Source organism: Nelumbo lutea, chromosome 4, assembly GCF_056320005.1.
Source record: "Nelumbo lutea isolate HS-2025 chromosome 4, American lotus-T2T, whole genome shotgun sequence".
In the NCBI taxonomy this organism is placed as follows: Eukaryota; Viridiplantae; Streptophyta; class Magnoliopsida; order Proteales; family Nelumbonaceae; genus Nelumbo; species Nelumbo lutea.
Window position 1 is genome coordinate 46,985,303 of NC_142687.1, and position 25,524 is coordinate 47,010,826.

General features: G+C 41.3%; 4 non-coding genes across 4 annotated transcripts; all 4 read left to right on the plus strand.

Annotated features, from left to right (window-relative positions):
- The first annotated feature begins 450 nt into the window (after positions 1–450).
- TRNAS-AGA (transfer RNA serine (anticodon AGA)) lies at positions 451–532 on the plus strand. The gene has a single exon. It is a non-coding gene; the product is annotated as a tRNA-Ser (tRNA).
- A 5,164-nt stretch (positions 533–5,696) lies between these two features.
- Positions 5,697–5,768, plus strand: TRNAT-UGU (transfer RNA threonine (anticodon UGU)). The gene has a single exon. It is a non-coding gene; the product is annotated as a tRNA-Thr (tRNA).
- An 18,077-nt stretch (positions 5,769–23,845) lies between these two features.
- On the plus strand, positions 23,846–23,917 carry TRNAT-UGU (transfer RNA threonine (anticodon UGU)). The gene has a single exon. It is a non-coding gene; the product is annotated as a tRNA-Thr (tRNA).
- Positions 23,918–24,416: 499 nt separating this feature from the next.
- TRNAT-UGU (transfer RNA threonine (anticodon UGU)) lies at positions 24,417–24,488 on the plus strand. The gene has a single exon. It is a non-coding gene; the product is annotated as a tRNA-Thr (tRNA).
- Positions 24,489–25,524: the final 1,036 nt, after the last annotated feature.

Consider the following 25,524-nt stretch of genomic DNA (forward strand, 5'->3'; position numbering starts at 1 on the left):
AACAATATAGAGCCTCTGATTGTCAATTCTGTAAACATATTTGTTTGTTTATAATAATAAAGGGCAGCTTGGTAATTTTATTACCCACTATAATGTTCAAGTACTGTAATGATACTAATACAGAATTAAAAGTGAGACTGCACTAAAGTACATGATACTAATGCAGAATTTATCCTATCAAAAAGATAATTACATATTACCACGCTATACCTTGATGGTAGTAGCAATTACCCAGAACTTTCATTTGCCACAAAGGCCCATTGACTTTTAGATCCCTGTATACAGAATGCCATGATACGCTTACCAAAACCGAAAAATCAACTTTTCGAAGCTCTCATGTAACTTATTGGAAACGGCTTGATCAAAGAAAGCCCTCGCAAATAGGCTCTAAGTTAAACAAAGCGAATTAATTTCACATATTAAGCATATAAGAGAAAATTTAAACAAATTGTGGACATGCCGGAGTGGTTATCGGGCATGACTAGAAATCATGTGGGCTCTGCCCGCGCAGGTTCGAATCCTGCTGTTCACGTTTGTCTTTTTTTCTTTCTTTTGAAGCCTCGTTTACTGATTATAATCTCTTAAATTTATGATTTATGGCTTTTGGGAATAAACATACATAATCTCTTAAATTTTCGCCATTCCTAGGAATGGCAACGGAGCGGGTTTGGGGCAGTGGGGTGGGGCATTCATTTCTTGTCGGGAATGGGGAATCTCCAAATTTTCCCCGCTTCAAAACAACTAGTTAAAATTTATCTATTTTATGGACAATTTACACATAGGATATAGGAATTTGGGGGTATTTTAGGAATTTAATTATAATACTTTATGGGTAATTCAAAAATAGAATTATGGGATCTTAGGATTTTAAGAATTTAGGAAAAACTTAGAAATATTTTAAATATCAATATTAAACCTAGAGATATTTTACTAATTTACCTTTGAATTCGGGGTGGGTTTAGGGAATTATATACAAAACCCGTCCCCACCTCATCCCTGATTCGAAGAAAAAATATTTTCCCTATCCCTGTGAAAACCCACCCCATTCAGGGTGGGGTGAGGCGGGGCCCCAGTTTTATGGGGGAAATTGCCATCCCTAGCCATTCCAGGTCCTCGTTGGGGAATGGAATTTCCATTCGTAAAAAAAAAAAAATGAAAAAGCCTCCCAAATCCTAATATTAATAAAACAATAAAATGGATTATGCAATAATAGAAAAAGTGATCCACAAATAATATACATTATATTATTATTATCAAATCAGATTTTAGCGGAATCGAATCTCAAGAAATTCGATTCGATTCGACTATTAAATGGATCAGTTTTTTAAATTCTATTTGATTGATTTATTAACAAAAGGATATCCAGATAAATGATAAGGATTGAACAACCACTAATCAGGGATAATCATTTTCGGCCTACTCTGGAAAATTTAGGCTTTATGAATATTATAATCTAACACTTTTTTTTTTTACGCCGAAAGATATTCATTCATAAATACTCAGGTTACAAGGTAGAAAATTAACATCAAGAAATGAAAATATATATATAACTGTAAAAGCATACTAAACTTGCTGAGACAAAAGTAGGTAACTAAGAGCACCGGAAGAAAAACAACAATTCAAGAAACCTCTGAAAATGTCACAAACTCATGAATCGCCAAAAGGTTGGCTAGATGACTCCAATAGAAATGAATTCAACGAGTGTGTCTCTCTACCATTTTAGAAGCAGCAAATTCATAAAAAAACCCAGTAGAGATGAATTCAGATTGTTGCTTCGAACATTGAGTTTCAAAGAGGAAGTAAAGTTGACAGAGGAATTGCTTCATATGCGGAACTGTAGGTGGACTCCCCACCCCCTGACAGCTTCAAACAAGAGATGTCGTGGTGGACAAGGTGGCGCATTAGGGGGAACCACCTCAGCCCCAACATAGTGATCAATAGAGAGAAATGCACTTCATACTAGCTTTCTTCATAAATTTAGGGGTGTCAATTGCATTGGATTTGGTCCAATCCGATTTAGTCCAATGTGAGTCCATTACAAATAAACAAGTCCAATCCAATCTAATGAATATTTTGGACCGTTTCAATTCAATGTCTGGACCGTCCAATTTAATTAAATTCATCTTAATTTATATTGATTCCAATCCAAACCTGGTCCATTGATTGATACCTATATTCTTATCTTCTGTCAATAGATCAAATATTGGCTCAATCCAATCCAATATAAATTTTTTATGGATGGACCAGGTCCAATCCAGTCCAATAAATATTTAGGACCATTAAATCTGGATTGGTCCAATTCAACATGTTTTGTTGGTCTATCCAATTCATCGAAATTAACTTTAGTTTGGATGAACCCAACCCAAAACCGGTCCATTAACACCCCTATTCACAATCATCCACTCAGAGTTTAAAAGATGGAGGAACAAATAGAGAGGAGGGAGGGAGAGCAAAAAGATTTGATAATTTTGAAGGTAAATTATCATCTGTCACGTAGTAGAGAACATAGGTGGTAACAACAATCGAAGACGGATTGAATGAAAGCAAAACCTACAAAACCGGGAGGTTAATTTGGATATAAATGTTGTATTACAACTTAACATGGGTAAATCTATATCACTCATGTCTGATCTAGACATGAAATGAGAGAGAAAGAGGCCCTTTTCAGTTTCTCGTTTGCTCTACTCCACACTTTAATCTAACACTTATATGCTATGTTTGGTTTGAAGGAAAAAGTAGGGAAAAGAAAGAAAAGGGAGAAAAATCTTTAGGGCTGTTCACGGGTTGGGTTGGTTTATTAGTGTTTCTTTAACTGACCTGACCTGGTCGGGTTACCTATAAATCAAACTGAAACTGACCCTCTATTAAGTAAAACCGACCTGGTCGGTTTGAGTCGGTTTAGGTTTCAACCAACTCCAAGCTTGCACAATGCACATGAAGTTAAAATGCTAATATTATATATAATATTTCAAAATATATTTTCTGGAAATATATATTTAAAACCAAAACATATATACAAATATATCATAATATATATTTTCTAATTTCTGAAAATATATATTTCAGAAATATATATCTGATATATTTCAGAATATATATTTTTTCAGATATATGTTTATTATTTAAAACTAAAATAGTTATATTTAACAGATATTTTTTCACATAACTAGGTCCGGTTTCGGTTTTCACATATGAAAACCAAAACCGAACCGAATTATCGGTTTGTTTATCTTTGCAACCTGAAACCGACCGATAGTGAAGAAAAACCGACCAACTCGGGTTAGGTCGGGCCAGGTTGGTCAGTTTGGTCGGTTTGGATTTATTTGTGAATAGCCCTAGAAACCTTTACAAACCTTGTATAGATTTCCCTACCTTTTAATTCCAATCAAACATAGCCTTACAGTATATATTTTATATTATATAATATAAAGGGTTTCTAGCCGTTAAGGGCAACTTTTTGCCCTCAATATCAATAAAAATAATATTTTTTATATAATAACCGAAATAAGATACATTTTTTTGAAAAATATCAAATAAGGGCATTTGTCTTCCTCCTCGCTCCTTAGTAAACTTGCACTGAGTGAGTGATGTTTGTCGTCGATAACTCATGGCAAACCCTTCTATGTTAATGTTTACAGAGAATCAGCAAATCACTCTGTCTTTGCCTTCAAATAAGCCATGAGTTTGTCTTGCTCGTCATGGTGAACCCTTCTCTGTTAACGTTTATAGAGAATCCACAAATCACTCTATCTTTGCCCTCAAATAAGCCATGAGTTCATCTTGCTCGTCATGGTGAACCTAACCCTTTATAGAGCTCAGTGAAAGCTCCTCTGATCATTTTCTCGGCATGATGTAGCTTCTTTTTGTTGATATTTAACTTATCATTTCCTTCTGGTCCACCTTTCTTAGACTGGTTAATCAAATCATCCCAAACCAAGTAAGTGATCGCCGAGAGGGTATGACTAGGCATCGTTAGTGGGATGTTTATCTTCACATTCTTTCCTTGGCAATTGATCACACAACCTGAAAGGGTTCTCATCTTTCCTTCTTCCTCTCTTTTCATCCTAATTGATTTTCCAATTTGATATGATCTTGGAGATTCTGAGAATTGCACTTCATTTCTTTCAAACTCAGCCATGGAGTTGTCTTGAAGATGTTCCTGCTTTGTCATGTCCTTAACAGACTCATCGTCTTCAATTAAGAGATAGAATATATATATATATATATATATATCATACCACATGAGATGGAGGGATCCTCTTTCAAGTCCTCAGCAGAGTTTTCTTTCTTTCTTTGTTGTTTGAGTGTGGCTTTGAGTTCAACAAGAATTTCCATCTGTTTCTTCAGTGACTCTCCTCTCTTCGTGAATTGTAGACCATTGTCGGAGGACTTACACAGAGGCAGAGGAAGACGATCAACATTGACATTGCCCTTATTTGATATTTTCCCCCAAAAAAATACCCTGTTTTGGTTATTATATAAAAATAGTTCTTTATTGATATTAAGGGAAAAAAGTTGCCCTTACCTTTTATTAACCCTAAAATAAATTGCGTATACATATTATATGCCAAATAATATAAAATATCATGCATCATAGTATTTTATGCATAAAATACATGGGGTTGGAATCAGCACCTGGCTTAAGTTTCAGGTCTGGAACTCGAGCTGAGTAGGCACAGGCCCAGGCTATAGCCTTTGTCATAGGTGTAAAGCCCTTCCCATGACCATCCCTAGCAGCCACCAACGAATTAAAAAGTAATTAGTTAATTACCCTCTAATTTACTTCAACAAATTGAGGGCTTGTTTTGTTTGCTGGAATAGGGGTTTGGATAGGAATCAAAATGGGTCATTCCAATTCCAACTGTTTGATTAGGTGAAATCAGAATCCCATTCTCATTTCTCGTGGAATGACATTTCCCCCTCTTGAAATGAAATCCTATTCCAATTCCTACTTGAACAAACAGACTATGCCAATTCCGATTCCAATGCATTTCAATTCCGGTTCTGGCTGTGAACCAAATGGACCTCAAGGCTTCCACAATACAAACTATTAAGGTTTTCAGATACAACTCTCTCTCTCTCTCCATACTTATTACCTTTGAGACAAGTTCACCAAAATCTTGACAATTATTTTATTCACTGCATTGTACAGACTTATTGGTCTAAATTGAGTGACCCATTCAGGACTTTTACACTTTGGGATTAGCTACCCGATTGAAAAATAATGTCCAAAGCATCATTCCCAACTGAATCCTAATACTTTTGTAAGAGAGTTTGGGAATCCATCTGAACCAAGCAGGCTTATTGAATATGCTTTGTGGAACATTATGGTACAAGGGCGCCAAATTCAAACCATAGATTTTGCAGCTTTCAACTCACATTAAAGAAAAAAAAAAACGACTATTTCTATAATCCTACATTTCACACGCAAGTAATTTGTTATTCCATGACCTCTTGAATATACTATCTGCACCTCTTACTCCAAGGTATTTTGACAATTAGAGATGGTGCTGAAGCATTGCAAAAAAATCTTCAAATATAAAATCTATATATCCAAGGCTTTGGAGCATATTCTTACATTTTTTCAACACTTACCAACAATACGATCAACTTCTGCTTTATCTTCACAACTAGGATATGCTCCTAATTGCCAACTGAAGAATATAGGAACATAGATAGCAAAAAATAATAATTAAGCCCCTATAGCTCAGTGGTAGAGCGTCAGTCTTGTAAACTGAAGGTCTGTAGTTCGATCCTGCATGGGGGCACTTTCCATTTTTGGAATTTGAAGAACTTATCCGCCCTCCCCACCCAAGTCCCAACCTATGTTGAAAATTGAAATGTTAACTACTTACAAGTTGTTGGCTTTCCCGACACCCTATCTCTCATTTCTATCTAAAATGCTAATAACATGAGTAAAAAATATCTAAAAGACTAATAAGAGCAAAATAAATAATACAATATGATAAGAAATAAAATTAAATAATTAATTATAATAACTTTATATTATACTATAATAAATTTAATTTAAAAATTATTACATAATATAAAATTCAAAATAATTCACTATTTTTCAATTTTAACAAAAATAATTGTTAAAATTGATTTCAGTAATATTATACTTAATTTATAATAACAAATTCTGACAAAATAAAAAAATTTATATAGTAATTGATGATGCACAATCCGATCGGTCCTAGCTGCCCATTACCTCGCCTCTGACGAGATTGGAGGTGCCTGAAACAAGAAAGAAAATGGAGACTTCTGAGGAGGAACCCGGTTGGAACACTCCGAAGCTCAAGTTAGTGCTCGTGAGGAGGCAAGGGAAATGAGGAACTTTAAGACCGAAAAGCGCAAGAATCATATACCTCCTTCTTTGAGAGATGGGGGCCTTTTATAATCATCCTGTACACTTACTTCCATACCTCTATCAGTTCGGGTACCATTACCTCTGCCAGATCGGGTGTCATTTCCTCTGCCAGATTGGGTGTCATAACCTCCACTGTTCCTTGTTAGGGCCGTCTCTGCCACGTCTGAGATGGCGGTGGCAGGTGGTTGTTGGAGGGCGGCTGCCATGTGTCGGACCCCTAATCAGTCAGGTGCACCACCTCCGTGTACGGGCTTCCTAGGTGTCAGGTACTGTTGTTCAATCAGGCAACTTAGGGTCGAAGTGGTGTGCGAGGTGAAGTCTTGAGTTCGGATAGAAGTATAGTCCGAACTGTCCTTGGGTGGGCAGTTCGGGGTTTTTTGCCTTTTGTGCTCCTTTTAAGGCTCAGGACCTCGAAGGGAGAGCTCGGGTTCCTCCTTGGGGAGCTCAGATCGTGGGTTCCTTTTTTGGGGGAGCTCGGGACTCTTTAGCTCGGAGCTCGGGTTGTAGGTTCCCCCTTTGGGGGAGCTCGAGACTCTTTTTGTTGGAGCTTGGGTTGTGGGCCTGCTACCATGCTGAGCTAGCGCTTCTGCCAGGTCACTCTTGGTTGCTTCCACATGTCGCATGCCCAAGGGGTCGGGTCAAATCTCCCTTCATCAATTGCCCCCCACTCCCCATGCTCAGGGTCCTGACTCGGCGTGGGGAGTTCACGGGATGACGGGTGGATTTGCCTCGGGACACTTTGGCCTTGGTTTGGAACTTCTCCGGTCTGACCTGCTTGTGTTCTTTGGCTCAACCAGGGTCGGCTCGGTTTGGCCAAGGGTCAATCCTGGGCTACGTGTAGCTCATGCGCGTAAACGATTTCAAATTTTTGAATGTCATAGATGCGCGCCAAACTATCTTTTCCTCGGGGGTGCACAGCTGGTTTCGCGGGGAGCCGCTGGATGGTTTTGATCTTGGTCGTTGATGCACGAGTACAGTGGCTATAAATAGTGGGGGCCCCCTGGTCAATTTCCTTCGCCATCCTTCAGCATTCGTTCCTTGAGCTCGCGGCTCAGGCTATTAGCTCGCGTCACTTCTCATAGTTCGGTAGCTTTTCCTGGTGAGTCCTCAGCTCTCTTAGTTTCGATGTCTAGCTCGGGTAGTTTAGGTAGTCTCCTGGGGGGTCCGATGCTGGTTCTATGAACTGAGCTGCCGCCCCCGACAGCCTTAGTGAGTCTGAGGCGGGGCCCGAGGTAGAGCTCGAGTTTGAGCCCGTAGGCCGAGTCACCTCGGGTAGTTTGGCATCCGTCTACCATCGAGGTTGGTGCCAGATAAGTTCGAACCTTCCACTATGACGTTCGAGAGGTTTTGATCCCTTATCGTCCAATACAACCTGCCCAAGGAGTATAACTTTTTACCCTCGGGCGACTTTCCTTGGGAGCATGGCTCGAATGAGATCATGATATTCCGGGAGTAGCTTGTTGTTGGGCTGCACCTTCCCTTCCATCCCCTTATCGTTGAGGTCATGAACCACTTCGGCGTCACTGTAGGTCAGCTTCACCTGAACTCCATCCATAACCTTGTCGGGACCATCTCCCTGTGCTGTGAACACTGCCTCCCTTTGGACCTGGAAGTTTTTTCTACTATTCTCATGCTTAAGAAATAGGCGGGTCCCCTGCCCGGGCGTAGGAGGGCGTACTACCTGTTACCTCACCCAAGCTTCAAGCTCTTACACGATCTCCCAAATAAGGTCCCAGCATGGAAGCGGGACTACTTCGTGGTTCAAATTGCTATGGGTGGCCGTTTCCTACTAAGTGGGGTTTGGCCGTTCCTAACCCCGATGTCGCATTAGACGAAGATACGGTGAGGGGCCTCTAGGACTGGGCCTGGCAAGGGCTCAAATGCAAAGTCTACCTGACGAAGGACAAGCTTATTCAGGCCGGTCTGAGTTTGGGTAGGTTTCTTGCTCACGAAGATACTCTTGCTTTTGTTTTTATCCCCGTCTTCTGACGTCGAGCTCCTTTTTGCAGGTGTTATGGAGGCAGAGAAGACTCGGGGTACGAACTTGTTTGTTGGCATGAAAAAGAGGAAGCGAGCTCCTAAGCGGGTCCGCACCGATCCTTCCTGGGTAGCGACACCGAGAATGGAGCCTCCTGTAGAGCCCGAGGTGCCCCCTCCAGTTCAAGAAGCGGCAGGGGTCCCCTATGCCGACACTACTTATACCCGGGCTGTGCCTTCAGGCTTGGGAAGTCACGATGAGGTTGGGAGTGTGCTGACACCGATCTATGCTCTCCAAAAAAGCAAGAAGGATACTTGCCCCGAGGAGGTCGCAGTGTGGGCCAATCTTCCTACAAATCTCATAGGCGCTTGAGCTGCCTCTCACGCCATGGTGGTAAGTTGAAGTAGTGTTTTTTTTTTTTTTTACCAAGCTGATTTTTTCTCGTTCTGGCAGGTGAACTCCTCTATCCACACTTTGGCAATCCAGACAGAGAGGGGCTTGAAGCGAGCGCAAGCTGCCGAAGTGGCTTCCCATGCTGCGCAAGCCGAGCTAACGAGGTCTCGGAGGGACAAAGACTCCTTAGGAATGGTGGTGAGACACATGGCAGACCTGAAGTTGGATCTGGAGCATCAGGTCGAGTACCTTCAGGAAGATATCAGGAAGAAGACTCAGATCTTCTCTCAGGCCGTCGAAGAGTCGAAGGTGAAAGTCATCGAGGATTACATCGCTTTGCCGCATTTTGATGACATGATGGTGGGCTCGTATAGAAGGGATTTCAAATTGAGCTGATGGATGATAAGGAACGCGTACCCCGAGCTCGATATTAGTGCCATAACCACCTCGCGCATCACTCCAGAAATGGCTGTTGCAGATGATGATGATGATGCGGATTCCGAAGACGAAGAGGGACCTTCGGGTATTGTCGAAGTCCTTTCTGATGGCGAGGAAAATTAACCTCCGGGCTTGTGAGCTCGTTTGTGTTTTTGTTTTTGTTTTTTGTTTTTTTTAAACACTATAAAGCAAATATTTAGTAATGAAGTACTTTTTCTATTCAAGTGTTGTGCAAATATTCTCCTTTTGCCGAAGTGACTATATGCCCGAACTGCTAGACTTAAGCCCCGAGGCGAGTTATCATAGTAAGGCTATGTGCCCTATCTGTTCTCTGCCCGGGTTAGTTAACGTAGGCTGAATTGGGCCCTGGGCTATGCACCTTGGGATCCATACTTGTGCATATTGCTTTTGTTGATGAGGTGCCGAGGTCATGTTTAGCTCGGTATTCTGGCCCTTTTAATGTTGAAGTCCTTGTTAGCTCAGCATTCTAGGCCTTAGGGTGTCGAGTTCTTTGTTAGCTCGCCATTCTGGCCCTTAGGCTCTGGTAGTGGCTCATGGCCTGCTTAGTTTGACGATTTATAGGTAAAATCGTCTTAAGTTGACGATGATCCATGCTCGGGGTATCTGTTTACCCTCCAGGGTCTCGAGTTCATATGCTCCCCCGAGTACTCTCTTTACTCGATAGGGTCCTTCCCAGTTCGGCCCGAGTTTGCCAACGTCAGGCTCAGGTACCATGATCTTGTGGAGGACCAGGTCACCGATGCGAAAGTTTCATTTCTTAACTCTGGCGTTGTAGTACCGAGCTACCCTTTGCTGGTACATTGCGGTTCTAATGTATGTGAGGTCCCTCACCTCGTCAAGTAGGTTGAGGTTGGTGCGTAGCTCGTCGTTATTAGTGTTGTCGCTGTATGCTTCCAACCAAAGTGAGGGGATTTTGATTTCGGCTGGGATGACTGCCTCCGTGCCATAGGTGAGGTTGAAGGGAGTTTCTCCGGAGGCGGTTTTCTCTATAGTTTGGTATTGCCAAAAGACGCTGGGCATCTCTTCTGCCCATAACCCTTTAGCTCGATCTAGCCTGGCTTTTAGTCCGCGGAGGATAGCTCTGTTCGTGACTTCCGCCTGACCGTTTTCTTGTGGGTGCGCAACCAACGTGAAGTTTTTCCGGATCCCCATGCCTTGGCATCACTCTTGGAATTTGATGTCCTCGAACTGCTTGCCATTGTTGGAGATCAGCACCCGAGGTAGCCCGAAGCAGCACACTATGTTCTTCCAGAAGAAGTTCTGGACGTTTCAAGCTGTGATGGTTACGAGAGTTTCAACTTCAACCCACTTGGTGAAGTAGTCTACTGCCACTACTAGGAACTTCCTTCCTCCTATTGTTGGCGGGAATGGCCCGAGTAGGTCGATACTCCATTGTGCAAAGGGCCATGGGCTGGTGAGGTACTTGAGGTCGACGGCATTCTGGTGGGGAATATTGGCATGCTTTTGACACTTCTCGCACTTCCTGATTAGCCCGACGGCGTCTGCTTTCATTGTTGGCCAATAGTACCCCTGTCATAGTGTCTTCTGAGCGATGGCCCAACCCCCTAAGTGTTCACCACATAGGCCTTCATGAATGTCACAGAGTACGAGCTCGGCTTCGAGAGGTCGCAAGCAACGCAGGTAGGGGAGCGTGTAGGATCTTCGGTACAGTCGCCCGTCTATCATGACGTACTTGGCTGCCTAGCGCTCTACCCTCTTGGCGGCGTTGCATTCTGTGGGGAGGGTTCCATGTAGCAGGAAGCTCGTGAGTGGATCAATCCAGGTTGGTTCTGCTTGGGCGACAGGAGCGACCTCCTCTGCCCCCCGGAGAATGATAGGCCGAGGTAACTCCTTTATGTACACAGTTCTCATGGTGTTGTCACTAGTGCTGGCTAGCCGGGACAGGGCATCGGCCTCAGTGTTCTCTGACCTCGAGATTTGCTTGATGAAGTGTGACTAGAAGCTAAGCAGTGCCTCTTTTGCCTTTGCCAAGTAGGTGATTGATGAACCAACAATTTTTCTATAATTTTTTAGGACTTTAGCATGGATTTTTTGCCGGTTTTATTTTTGCCTTAATTTAGCTTAATGCTAAGAATAAGTTTCAAGGGTAATTAATCCAAGAAAATGAATGAAAAAGGCAAAGAAAATGTTCAAAAAGACCAAATTCAGCCCAGCCCAGTTGTGGAAGCAAGAGAGAGTACTTCGGCCCAAGAAGAGCAAGTGGATTCCTTAAGAAAACCCAAGAAAAGAAAGCTTAGCTAAGAGTATAATTCGGCCCAGCAAAGAATGCCTATTCTCAGCCCAAAAGAGCAGCTCAAAACATAGCTATCATGTGCTAAGAAAGAGCCTAAGTGCAGCCCAAATAGCAGCCCTTAGGAGGCTTCCAAGAGAGCTCTAGAAAATTCAAGAAAGGGGTGTAATACACCCCATTCTAGAGGCTTCAAGAAGGGGCAAGAGCCCCCTTGAAAAACTATATAAGGAGGCCTCTAGGAGGGGGGAGAGGCTGTTCATGACCTTGAGGTTTTACCAAACCAAGGCTCAATCATGATTTATTCGAATGATCCAATTGGGCCAATGATGTAGATAGATTTTAGTTTAGGATTTTTAGCTTTCATTAAGGTTTTGATTTATTTGCTAATTAGATAAGAAGTACCCAATTTAGTATTGGTAATTGTTTCCTAAATCCTCGAGGGAACGATACTTCACTCACTACTTTGTTACTAGAATGGCTAGTGCACTTGCTAGTGTCACAATGAGCCACACATCAAGTTTTTGGTGCCGTTGCCAGGGATTTAGGGAAGCAATATTAGGAAACATTGGGCATTCTTAATTTGGTCTCAATCATCATTGCATTCATAGATGGTTTTAATTACTTCATTTTACATTTTTAGCTTTGAATGCAATAGCTGTACTGATTTAATTATGTTTCTTCTTTCTTCAGTAGATTACTTCATTTTCCTGTTTCAGTTTCATTTTAATAAAAGTAGATTTGATTTCCTTTCAATCTTGGTGTTGTTACCTTCAAAAAAAAAAGAAGAAGAAAATTTCATAACAACATAAGTGTTGCATATCTGAGTTGCATTCGGCACTCAAATCAGCAGAACTCAGACCTACAGCACTCTGCCGAAAAAACTTAGTTTGTGTTTCAGTCTTTTATTTTTTTTCATTACAAAAAGAAAAAAAAATATAAAGTAAAAAGGAGAAAAAAAAAGATCATATGAACAACAAGAGGGGCAATTGAGAATTCAGATCTGAGTTCAAATCTGAATTCTGCTACAGCAGACCTGCAACAGTTCAGATCTGAGTTCCTCTTAACACAGATATGAACTTATGCAAATTTTAGGTGAATTGGGTGTCATAATCACCCCAATTTACCCTAGGACACTTCTGCTACTCCTCAAAGGAAATTTGGTAGCAATGACTGAAGATAAGGCAATTGAAAATTCATATCCAAACTCAAACTTGAGTTCAGATCTGAATTCTACTGTTACAGATATGCTCAGTTCATATCTGAATTCCTCTTAACTCAGACCTGAACCGATGCAAGTTTGAGGTGAATTGGGTGCCACCACTACCCCAATCCACCCTATGATACATCCAACCTGCCTCAAGGGTGAATGGATAGCAAAGAATGTGTGAAATTCAAATCTGAAATGCAGTTGATATGGATAGCAAAGAACTGATTTTTAATTCTGCATCTTAGAACTCATATTTGAATGCAGTAGCTTTCATTACTGATGAAACTGGTCTTCTTTCCTAATGCTGAATTGCTTCATCTTTGGTTCCTGTTTTAGTTTAGGTAGTTTAGTTGATTGCTGGTTTTTTTTTATCAAAAATTTCATTGCTGATTTCTTTAACTGTTAGGTGATTTCAGTTCTATACAAATCTGCATATAGTATTCTTCATTACTGATATTACTACTCTATTTTTTTTCTATTGCTGATTTATTTGGTTTTGATTACTGTTTTAGTGCTACTAGTTTAGCTAGTTTTTGGGTCTATATAGCTCATAAAAACAGGGGAGTTCAGATCTGTACATAGTAGATTTCAGTACTTAAATCAAAAATCAGACCTGAGCACACTGAAAAAAAAAAGAGATTTTGTTCAGTAGTATAGTTGCATTACTGCTTTGTGTTCTATTTCATCTCAAAAGAAAAGAAAAAAAATCAGATCCCAGCAGCCACACCATGGTGAATATAGGTCTGATTTCAGATCTTTTTACTACTAATTGATTTCGGTTTTGTGTAGATCTGTATACATGTTTCATTGCTGATATCAGTGGGTTATCCTGCTGAATTGCTCAGTTTTAGTATGGCTACTCTAGTTGGTGTTTGGTGATGCATAGCTCATCAAAACAATGGGTTCAGATATGATATTTAATAGCCTTCCAATATGGAAATCAGACCTGAGCACAACTGTACTGTTATCAGTAACTGCTGTTATATTTATTATTGTTCTCAGTGACTTCTTAGATTTCAAAGCTGATCTCAATTTTGTGTAGAACTGATGTCTGAATTGCTATCTCACAATCCTTTGTACACTGATTTCAGTTCTGTGTATTGACCTTCAGTAGCACAGAATAACCTTTTAATATGAAGCTCAAACCTGAACACAATCACTACTGATCCGCATTTGGCTGTCCTCAGAAGCTGTTAACATTTCAGATCTAATTTCAGAACTGTATATTACTGTTCTCAGTAGCTACTGAGATTTCAGAACTATATATTACTATTCTCAGTAGCTACTGAGATTTCAGATCTGTGTAATTAAATCTCGTCCCTGATTTCAACAATATAAAGAAAAGGAATTTGTAAACTGTTGTTCTACTCAGAGATTACTGAATTCAGACCTGTTTGTGAATTGCTACTGAATTCTGTATTTTGAATAAGATGTTGGTTCAGATCTGCTTTTAGTATATTCGGCTTCATTTATTTATGTTAGGATGTAGGTTTTTTTTATTCCGATAATTCACTTTACATTTTTAGTTGTAATTATTTATTTTCTTTTGTGAATATTGGCCTTTTTTTATTGCTTTGACCTTTACAGTTTATGACAAGTAGACCTGAACTGGAAGAGATCCTTTACAACCCGAAGATTGAACGGACTCTCCGTGTCCGTTTGAGAGCTGCTAGACAAGTCAGACAAGAAGCACAAGAAATGGCTGAACAAAGAACTATGATGGATTATGCCAAGCCCACCCTCACCAGGACTGCCTCCAGCATTATTAGGCCAACTATTGATGCCAATAACTTCGAAATTAAACCGGCCATAATTCAAATGATACAAAATACGGTTCAATTTTGTGGTATGGCCCATGAGGATCCGAATGCCCATATTGCTAACTTCTTGGAAATCTGTAACACCTTCAAACACAATGGGGTAAGTGATGATGCCATCCGACTGAGGTTATTCCCATTTTCTTTGAAGGGTAAAGCCAAGGCTTGGTTGAACTCATTACTGGCAGGATCTATAGCCACGTGGGATGAAATGGCTAGCCGATTCCTCTCTAAATATTTTTCCCCCTCTAAAACTACAAAAATGATGAATGATATTACTACATTTTTTCCAGCAAGAGGGGGAATCTTTCTATGAGTCCTGGGAACGTTACAAGGAGCTACTAAGGAGGGTTCCTCACCATGGCCTTTCGATTTGGCTGCATGTGCAAACTTTTTATAATGGTCTGACCGATTCAAACAAGACCATCTTAGATGCAGCAGCTGAGGGCTCCATAAACAATAAGACTTCCAAGGTTGCCCATGCACTCATCGAGGAGATGGCAGCCAATAACTACCAATGGCATTCAGAAAGGACACCAGTTAGAAAGCAGCATGGCCTTCATAATGTGGATACATACACAGCTCTCTCTGCACAAATAGGAGCACTTATCAAAAAATTTGATGAGATGCAGATGCCAGCTATGCATGTACAGTAAGATAAGTGTGGGGGAGGCCATAATAGCACTGAATGCCAAGTTGGCAATCAGTCTTTTCAGTCCACAGAACAAGTGGACTTTGTTGGCAACTTTACAAGACAGCCAGGAAATCAGTACCATCATGCCCATAACCCCAGATGGAGAGGCCACTTGAATCAGCCATGACAGAATCAGCATGCACCTAAGCCTTTTCACCAAAACTTCCATCAGTCGGAACCGAAATCTAACTTGGAAGAGCTGATGACCAAGTTCATAGCTAGTGCGAAAACTAGATTTCAGAATAACGAAACATCGATAAGGAACTTGGAAACTCAGATTGGGCAGTTGCTTTCTATTTTTCCTTTTCATTCATAACATTTTAGTTAGTTTTTCTTCAAATTTAATTGAATAAAGCTACTGATCTCCCCCTCTAGTTGCAGTGATTTCTAGCAGAAGAACCTCTCCACTGACAGCCTATTGCAGAATTTAAGAATGATCTTCAGGAAGTCCTCTTTAACCTTCTCTTTACTTGGTATTTCTCTTGTTGGTTTTATTGTGATCCCCTAACACTAGGAACATTGAGGACAATGTTCATCTTAAGTGTGGGGGAGTGAGCTTGAGGCTAGGGTATTGGGGCTGAAACCATGCACCTCATTCACCCCAACACACATATGCAGGCAATGACATAACCAAAAAAAGATTGGAACCCCTCAAGTTCATTACTATTTATTTGATGATTTTTAAGAAATGAATTCAATGAGTTGAGGGAGACTGATGTACTTGTTAAGTTTTTATTCTTGTGAATCACCCAATTTGATATATGCATGAGAAAATGGGAGCTGAATATGCTTTTCAGCATGACTAGCCCTAACTATCTTCATGTGTATGGAAGCCCTTGATTTTATAGTTAATGGTCAAGAGAGCTAGTGCACATCTGAAGTGCTGATTCTTGAGGTTCAATAATTGCAAAGAAGGACAAAAGCTCAAATTGACTCTGCTATTTTGAGCTGAATAGTAAAACTAGCAGCTCAGAACATGAGTCCTATTTACCTACCTCAAGCAAGTGACCAGGGTGAGATGGAGCATAAGATGCACTCACATAAAAAAAAAAGAAAGAGAAAAAGAGAGAGAAAAGTGTGTGAGATGGAGCATAAAATGCACTCACACCGAAAAAAACAGAAGAAGAAAAGAGTGAGATGGAGCATAAGATGCACTCATCCTTAGAAATAAGTAATTGTGGTGACAGTTGAGGTTCAAAGGGGCACTTTAATGTTGAACTCTCATTAAGATTTAATTACAGATGTGAAACTTAGTGAAATTTGATTATTAACCTTAACAATTAAGGAGCTGATTTATATATGAATTAGGAGTGAATGTTAGACTATAATGAAATTCATATTCTCTTTCCTTGGATCTTAAACATATGTTAAATAGTAATTTACAAGAATAAGAGTTGAGCACTTACAAAAGTTCCCCGACTACTCAATGCATTACTATCTTAAAAAGTTCACCAAGTAAATGGTGAGAACAGAAGGGGGAATGTTCAGTTTATGGCTGATGTCTATGCTTGAGGACAAACAAAAGCTTAAATGTGGGGGTATTTTATGAACCTACAAATTTTCTATAATTTTTGAGGACTTTAGCATGGATTTTTATGTTGATTTTATTAATTTTTGCCTTAATTTAGCTTAATGCTAAGAATAAGTTTCAAGGGTAATTAATCCAAGAAAATAAAGGAAAAAGACAAGGAAATAATGTTCAAAAAGACCAAATTCATCCAGCCCAGTTGTGGAAGCAAAAGAGAGTACTTTGGCCCAAGAAGAGCAAGTGGATTCCTTAAGAAAACCCAAGAAAAGAAAGCTTAGCTAAGAGTATAATTCGGCCCAGAAAAGAATGCCCATTCTCAGCCCAAAAGAGCAGCTCAAAACATAGCTATCATGTGCTAAGAGAGAGCCTAAGTGTAGCCCAAATAGCATTCCTTAGGAGGCTTCCAAGAGAGCTCTAGAAAATTCAAGAAAAATGTGTAATACACCCCATTCTAGAGGTTTCAAGAAGGGGCAAGAGCCCCCTTGAAAAACTATATAAGGAAGCCTCTAGGAGGGGGGAGAGGTGTTCAATTGCTTGAGAGGAAAGCTCTACCACTCTTAGAGGTTCGGCCACCTTGAGAGAAGAGAAGAGAAAAAGGCTAGGCGCAAGGAAGAAGAAGAAGAAGGGCTGAAGGAAGCTTAAGTCAAGCAAGCAAGAAGAAGAATGTGAGTTCGAAATTGGGGGTTTGTCATTCAAAAATCTTTTGTAATAACTCAATTATAGTTTCATTCTCCTTTAACTTGAATTCAATTTCTTTGTTATATTTTCTTTCCTCTTTCTCTTTCTTCCATTCTTTCTTGATTATTTAAGCTTGTAAAACTTCAGTTCAACAATCAAATTCTTTTTTATTCATTCGAATGGTTAATGAATTGTACTTGAAGTTTCTTGAATAGGGGTTAAATTGTAGATTAATTCGGCCAATTAACCTTCAAAACTCATATCTGAATTCTCAAATCTAAGATTGCAAGATCCGAATTGCTTGAAAGAGAATTCAGATCCGCAAATTTCAGATTGGCCGAATGGATTTAAAGCTTGGAATTCCTAGAGTGCTTGAGAGAGACTCTAGGAATTCAGATCTATTATTCAAGAATTGAATTGAGTGCAAGGTTAGAGATAACTTGCACAATTCAGTTGGTGATCAATTCAGATTTGAATTGATGCCTTAGAAGTGTTTGAAGAAATGCATGCATGGGGATTAGATTCGTGCTAGATATAGAAGAATCATCACTCATGCATAGGATGAACATGCGCTTGAGAGAAGCTGTTCATGACCTTGGGGTTTCACCAAACCAAGGCTCAATCATGATTTATTCGAATGATCCAAATTGATAGATTGCTGAATTCTGATATTGTCATTTACTGCATACTCTTCTAACCTGATTTGAAGGCAATTGGGCCAATGATGTAGATAGATTTTAGTTTAGGATTTTAGCTTTCATTAAGGTTTTGATTTATTTGTTAATCAGATAAGAAGTACCCAATTTAGTATTGGTAATTGTTTCCTAAATCCTCGTCGGAATGATACTTCATTCACTACTTTATTACTTGAATGGCTAGTGCACTTGCTAATGTCACAATGAGCCACACATCAATTGATCATAGTTGGCTCGCAGGCTTAATATTCCCCTATAACTTGGTTGACCACGAGATGGGAATCACTGCAGATAACTATGTGTTTTGCCTTTACCTCTTGCGCCAGGGCTAGCCCAGCTATCAGCGCCTCGTATTCTGCCTCATTGTTGGATGCTGCAAACTCGAAGCATAGCGCGTACTCCAGTTTCGTGCCACTCAGACCTCGGAAAACTACACCGGCTCCACCGCCCTGTTGATTTGAGGAGTCATCTATGTGAAGGATTCAGGGCTCCTCATCCCAGTTCATGCTCGGCCTAACCAGGAGAGATACCGAACTGGGTGCGACCTCACGAGACTCGGACTCAACCGGCCTGGGAGCATCGAGCTCAACCGAACTGGGGGTCTCGTGCTCAACCAGGCTGAGGACCTCGGAGCTGAACATGCATTCAACAACAAAATCTTCCAAGGCTTGAGCTTTGATAGCGATTCATGGCTTGTACTGGAGGTCGTACTCACTAAGTTCGATGGCCCACTTTGTCAATCGTCCAGAGACCTCGGGCCTGAGTAATACTTGCCTCAAGGGTTTGTCGGTGAGGATGATGATGGTATGAGTTTGGAAATATGGGCGGAGTTTGCGGGCCACTGTTTTTGCTCCCTGCAATATTTTACTGACATAGTAGATGGGTCATTGGACCCGATCTATTTCCTTTATCAGTACCGAAATGACCACTTCATTGTTTGCCGAGAGGTACAATTCTAAAGCATCGCCCTCTTTGGGTCGGGTCAACACTAGGATGCTGGAAAGGTATTTCTTGAGCTCGTCAAATGCGAGCTGTCATTTCGGATTCCACTCGAACCCTTTTCCTTTTATTGCCTTGAAGAAGGGCAGGCAACAGTCTGCTGACTTAGACATGAAACGACTTAGAGCGGCTATTCTGCCGTTTAGCCTCTGAACCTCTTTTACTTTTCGGGGTGGTCTCATGTCTAGGATGGCCTTTATTTTGTCCAGGTTGGCCTCAATACCGAGCCGGTTAACGATGTACCCTAGGAACTTACCTGAGGTGACACCGAAGACACACTTGTTTGGATTTAGTTTCATGCTAAATTGACGCAGAATTTGAAAGACAGAATGCAAGTCTTGTATTAATTCATGCGAAAATTGTGTCTTGACGACCATGTCATCTACATAACACTCTATCTTCGTGCCAATTAAGGGCTGAAATAGCTTATTCACAAACCTTTGAAAGGTCGCCTCAGCATTTTTCAGTCCGAAGGGCATAACCTTGTAGCAGTATAGGCCGAACTCAGTTATGAATGTGGTTTTTTCCTCGTCGGACGGGTCCATCCTGATTTGGTTGTAGCCTGAGTAGGCATCTAGGAAGCTTAGAAACTCATGTCCCGAGGTCGCGTCCACTAGGCGGTCGATCCTAGGGAGAGGGAAGCAATCTTTTGGGCAAGCTCGGTTCAGGTCAGTGTAGTCGACGCACATGCGCCACTTGTCGTTTGCCTTTTTTACCAAAACTGGGTTGGCTACCCAGGTTGGGTAATGAACTTCCCTTATGAAGTCAGTTGCGATGAGCTTCTCGACCTCCTCATTGATCGCCCTCCAGCATTCTAGGGCTAAGTTGCGTTTCTTCTATCTAATGGGTCTGACTACAGGGTCAGTATTGAGCTTGTGAGTTATGAGCATAGGGTCTATGTTGGACATTTCTACCGCAGACCAAGCAAAAACATCTAAGTTACTGAGTAAGAAGCGTACCAGTTCGGATCGCAAGGGTTCTTCTAGGGATGCTCTGACCTGGAGTAATCGGGCAGGGTCTTCTGCCGAGACAGAGATGGGAACAATTTCCTTTGTTGGTGCAGTTCGCTCCTCGTTCTGTTCCATAGGTCGCTCCAGTTTGAGGTCGCTAGTTACCTTGGCCTTTCCCTTGAGGGTGGCAACGTAGCACTTGCGGACTCAAGCTGGTCGCCCCGCACTACCCCGATGCCGAAGTCTGTTTGGCCAAATAGTAAGTGGACACCACAGCTTTTAAAGTGTGGGTGATCGACCAACCTACTATGGCGTTGTACGAGGAGGGGGTCACGACCACCAAGAAAATTCCATAGGTCGCTCCAGTTCGAGGTCGTTAGTTACCTTGGCTTTTCCCTTGAGGGCGGCAACGTAGCACTTGCGGACTCGAGCTGGTCGCCCCGCACTACCCCGATGCCGAAGTCTGTTTGGCCAAATAGTAAGTGGACACCACAACTTTTAAAGTGTGGGTGATCGACCAACCTACTATGGCATTGTAGGGGGACGGGGTCACGACCACCAAGAAATCGTGACTGAGTCTTATAGTGCTAGGCCACGTGCCAACTTCCATAGGTACTATGACCTTTCCCAGGAGTCTGACCTCTTCTCCGTTGAAGCCGACCAGCGAGGTGTTCGCGGGCTTCAAGTCACTCTCTTGGAACTGGAGCTTGTCGAAGTTCGCTTTAAAAATGTCTGTCGAACTGCCGAAGTTAATGAGTACCCGCCGGACTTCAAAGTCGTTGATCTTCATCTTTATGACAAGTGTACCATCGTAGGGGTAGTGGACCCCGTGCGCATCGTCTTCGGTGAAGAATATGGGGTCTTCCGTCCTAGGCCGTTTTGGGGGATTTTGTTCTTCTCTGGTGGACTCCCTGGTTGATGCCCGAGCTGCTGCCGAGGTGCATCCTACTACGATTGATCCTTCAACGATCACGTGGATTGTTCCCCGAACTGGTCTTTCCTCCGGGGGCTGCTTCTGCGGTTCAGCTGGTCGGCTGCTGGACTCGGGAGCATCTCTGTTGTGCTCTCCCTGCCAACCTGTCTTATTACTATTATTATTATTATTATGTTGTACAAAATTTCGTAGGTACCCGCGACGGATAAGCTCCTTTATCTCATCGCGGAGATGATTACAATGCTTGGTGCTATGATTGTGGTCCCTATGGAAGCTGCAATACAAGTTTTTATTCCTCTCGTTCGGGTTTCCCTTCAGACGAGGTGGCCACTTCACATACGGGGCATCTTTGATTGTCATTAAGATCTCGACCCGCTTCGCATTTAAGGGCATGTAGTCCGCCCAACCTACTAAGGGAGCTCGGAACGGTAGGCTTGGCTTCGGCCCCCCGAGCTGGGTCTCTCTTTCTCTTGTCATCTAAGTTGGAGGGCTCGCCTTCCCTCTTCCTTTTTTCAATCCCGCCTTCAGTCCTTTGGTTGATCTCCTCCTCTGTTCTTATGAATTTGTCTGTGAGCTTGAGGAACTCAGCTGGTTGACTACCATGTGCCACCTAAACTCCTTGTGTGTCACGCCCCTCTTGGCTGCCGCAAGCTATACCACGGGGTCTAGGCGTGGTATCTACAAGCATGCGTCATTGAACCTTTTGATATAGCCCCGGATGAACTCTCCTTCCCTCTGGACTATTCCGAGGAGGCGCTCCAATGTGTGGGGGCACCGCTTGCTGGTAACAAAGTGCACGGTGAAGACCTGCATGAACTGGGTCCAGCTTCTTATCGACCCGGGGGCCAGGTTCCTATACCAGGTGCGGGCTACTCCCCTGAAGGTTGTAGTGAATGCCACACACATACAAGACTCACTGGCCCTTTCTAAATGCATTTGGGACTGGAAAGCATTGACATGGTCATTGGGGTCAAAAGACCTATCATACTTGTCTAGAGGGAGTTTGAAATCCTTGGGCATGGGGACTGCAAGGAGTTTTGATGATAGGGGGAAGGGACCGAAAGAATAGGGGCAACTTTTACCTCGTCCGAGCTTGTTTCTTCTTTACCTAGGAGCTCGGGCAGGATGCGGGTGGTAGTTCGGCGACTTCGCCGACGTCTTCGCTGCTACTTAAAGGGCCTAGTGTTGGCGCTACTTGCCTCGATGTTGCCGAGGTTGATCGGCCCGGACTGTTGGTAGTCTGTTGCCAGGACGCCGGACTGGTTCTCTGTGAGCGGGAGCTCGAACTTAGAGTGTCGAGGTGCTGGACTGGCAAGGAGGTTCCCGATCCGCCAACGAGCTGCAAGGCGGGGGTGATTAGTCTTTCCCTCCTGCCCGGGGATGAGGCCTGGCTCTTGGAGGGGTGCTGGAGTTGGGAGGATCTTCCTCAGTGAAGGCGCCCGCCCTGAGGGGAGGGCTTAGCCAGCTTCGGAGTAGGGTGCTGAGGTGGGAGTTGTGGTTGGTTCAGAGGTAGTTGAGGGAACTACTATTGATAGTGATACTGAGAAATGTGGTGCAGTACTTGCTACTGATGGAGCTGATGCTGCTGGAATTGCTACATTTGGGCTTAAATTGCCCGCATGCACTGCATCAAGTCATTGAATTGGTTTTGGCTAGTCGCCAAAGGGGCAGCAGTAGGTTCGGCGAAAGTTGTCTCGATAGGGAGGGGAAGGGGAACATTCACAGGTGTCACCATGCTTGGTGCATTGAGGCTAGGGATTCCGTCCGTCAAGAGGGGGATGATGAATTGTCTGATGCATACAGTGGCGGGCTGAGGGTGTTCCCCTACAACATTCAAGTTGGCGTTGTGCCTGTTGCGGCTGGAGGAAGCCATGGAAGCTAAGGTTTCTTTGAGAGAGAGAGTTAAAGGATAGGGGAGGCTTTTTGAAAGTTTCCCACAGACGGCGCCAAATGATGATGCGCAATCCGGTCGGTCCTAGCTGTCGGTTACCTCGCCTTTGACGAGATTGGAGGTGCCTGAACAAGGAAGAAAATGGAGACTTCTGGGGAGGAACCCGGTTGGAACACTCAAAAGTTCAAATTAATGCTCGTGAGAAGGCAAGGGAAATGAGGAACTTTAAGACCAGAAAGCGCAAGAATCACATACCTCCTCCTTTGAGAGATGGGGGCCTTTTATAATCACCCTATACACTTACTTCCATACCTCTGCTAGTTTGGGTATCATTACCTCTGCCAGATCGGGTGTCATTTCCTCTGTCGGATCGGGTGTCATTTCCTCTGCCAGATCGGGTGTCATAACTTCCACTGTTCCTTATCAGGGCCATCTCTGCCACGTCTGAGATGGCGGTGGCAGGTGGCCGTTGGAGGGCGGCTATCATGTGTCGAACCCCTAATCAGTCAGGTGCGCCGCCTCCGTGTACGGGCTTCCTGGGTGTCAGATACCATTATTCAGTCAGGCGACTTGGGGCCAAAGTAGTTTGCGATGTGAAGTCTTGAGTTCAGATAGAAGTATAGCCCGAGGTTTTTTACCTTTTGTGTTCCTTTTAAGGCTCAGGACCTCGAAGGGAGAGCTCGGGTTCCTCCTTGGGGAGCTCGGGTCATGGGTTCCTTTTTTGGGGGAGCTCGGGACTCTTCAGCTCAGAGCTCGGGTTGTAGGTTCCCCCTTTGGGGAGCTCGGAACTCTTTTCCTCGGAGATCGGGTTGTGGGCCCGCTATCGTGCCGAGCTGGCGCTTCTGCAAGGTCACTCTCGGTTGCTTCCACGTGTCGCATGGCCAAGGGGTTGGGTCAAATCCCCCTCCATCAGTAATAAACTTAGCATGATACCATAACCTAAATAACACATCAATAACAATTTACTAAATAAATCACAATTTAATAAAAATAATAATTAAGCCCCTATAGCACAGTGGTAGAGCATCAGTCTTGTAAACTGAAGGTCTGTAGTTTGATCCTGCATGGGGGCATTATCCATTTTTGGAATTTGAATAATTTATCCGCCCTCCCCACCCAAGTCCCAACATATGTCGAAAATTGAAATGTTAACTACTTACAAGTTGTTGGCTTCCCAACACCCTATCTCTCCATCTCTATCTAAAATGCTAATAACATCAGTAAAAAATATCTAAAAGACTAATAAGAACAAAATAAATAATACAATATGATAAAAAAATAAAAGAAATAAAATTAAATAATTAACTATAATAACTTTATATTATACTATAATAATTTTAATTTAAAAATGATTACATAAAATAAAATTCAAAATAAATCACTATTTTTCAATTTTAACAAAAATAATTGTTAAAATTGATTACAGTAATATCATACTTAATTTATAATAACAAATTCTAACAAAATAAAAAAAAATTATATAGTAATAAACTTAGCATGATACCATAACCTAAATAACACATCGATAACAATTTACTAAATAGACCATAATTTAATAAAAATAATAATTAAGCCCCTATAGCTCAGTGGTAGAGCGTCAGTCTTGTAAACTGAAGGTCTGTAGTTCGATCCTGCATGGGGGCATTTTCCATTTTTGGAATTTGAAGAATTTATCCGCCCTCCCCACCCAAGTCCCAACCTATGTTGAAAATTGAAATGTTAACTACTTACAAGTTGTTGGCTTTCCCAACACCCTATCTCTCCATCTCTATCTAAAATGCTAATAACATGAGTAAAAAATATCTAAAAGACTACTAAAAACAAAATAAATAATACAATATGATAAATAATAAAAGAAATAAAATAAAATAATTAATTATAATAACTTTATATTATACTATAATAATTTTAATTTAAAAATGATTACATAATATAAAATTCAAAATAAATCACTATTATTCTATTTTAACAAAAATAATTGTTAAAATTGATTAGAGTAATATTATACTTAATTTATAATAACAAACTCTAACAAAATAAAAAAAATTATATAGCAATAAACTTAGCTTGATACCATAATCTAAATAACACATCAATAACAATTTACTAAATAAATCACAATTTAATAAAAGTAAAAATTATTAATTTAACATCTATTTAAATTTAATTTAAAATAACGAACATAAACACAACAAGCCGAATTTAATACAGGTTTACCTTCACCCTACCCAGGCCCCTCATTTTTATCACATCATTCAGCTCTTAGCCTCTGGCCATGTCACCCTACCTCTCATTTCAACATTGTAACAAAGTTGGAAACTTCCCAAACATTAAACGTATAAGATAATTAAAATAATGAAAAACTCAATTTATTTTGATATCTTAGTAAGTAATTATTCATAAAATACACAAACGTTTGAAAATTAATTTATTCATATCAATAATTACTAAATAATCAAATTTTAACACTTAAATATTAATTTTTTATCATATAAAATTAATTATTTACTACTATTATCTGAAATTGATCATTATTAAGTGAAATTTTCAGTAATTTAAAGATAATTATTTATTTTCAAATTTTCAAAAAATTAATTTTCATCAATTTCCAGTTAATTTCAGAAAATTATTGATTTTGAAATATGATTTTGGTAATAAAAATAGTTTATTAATATTTTCA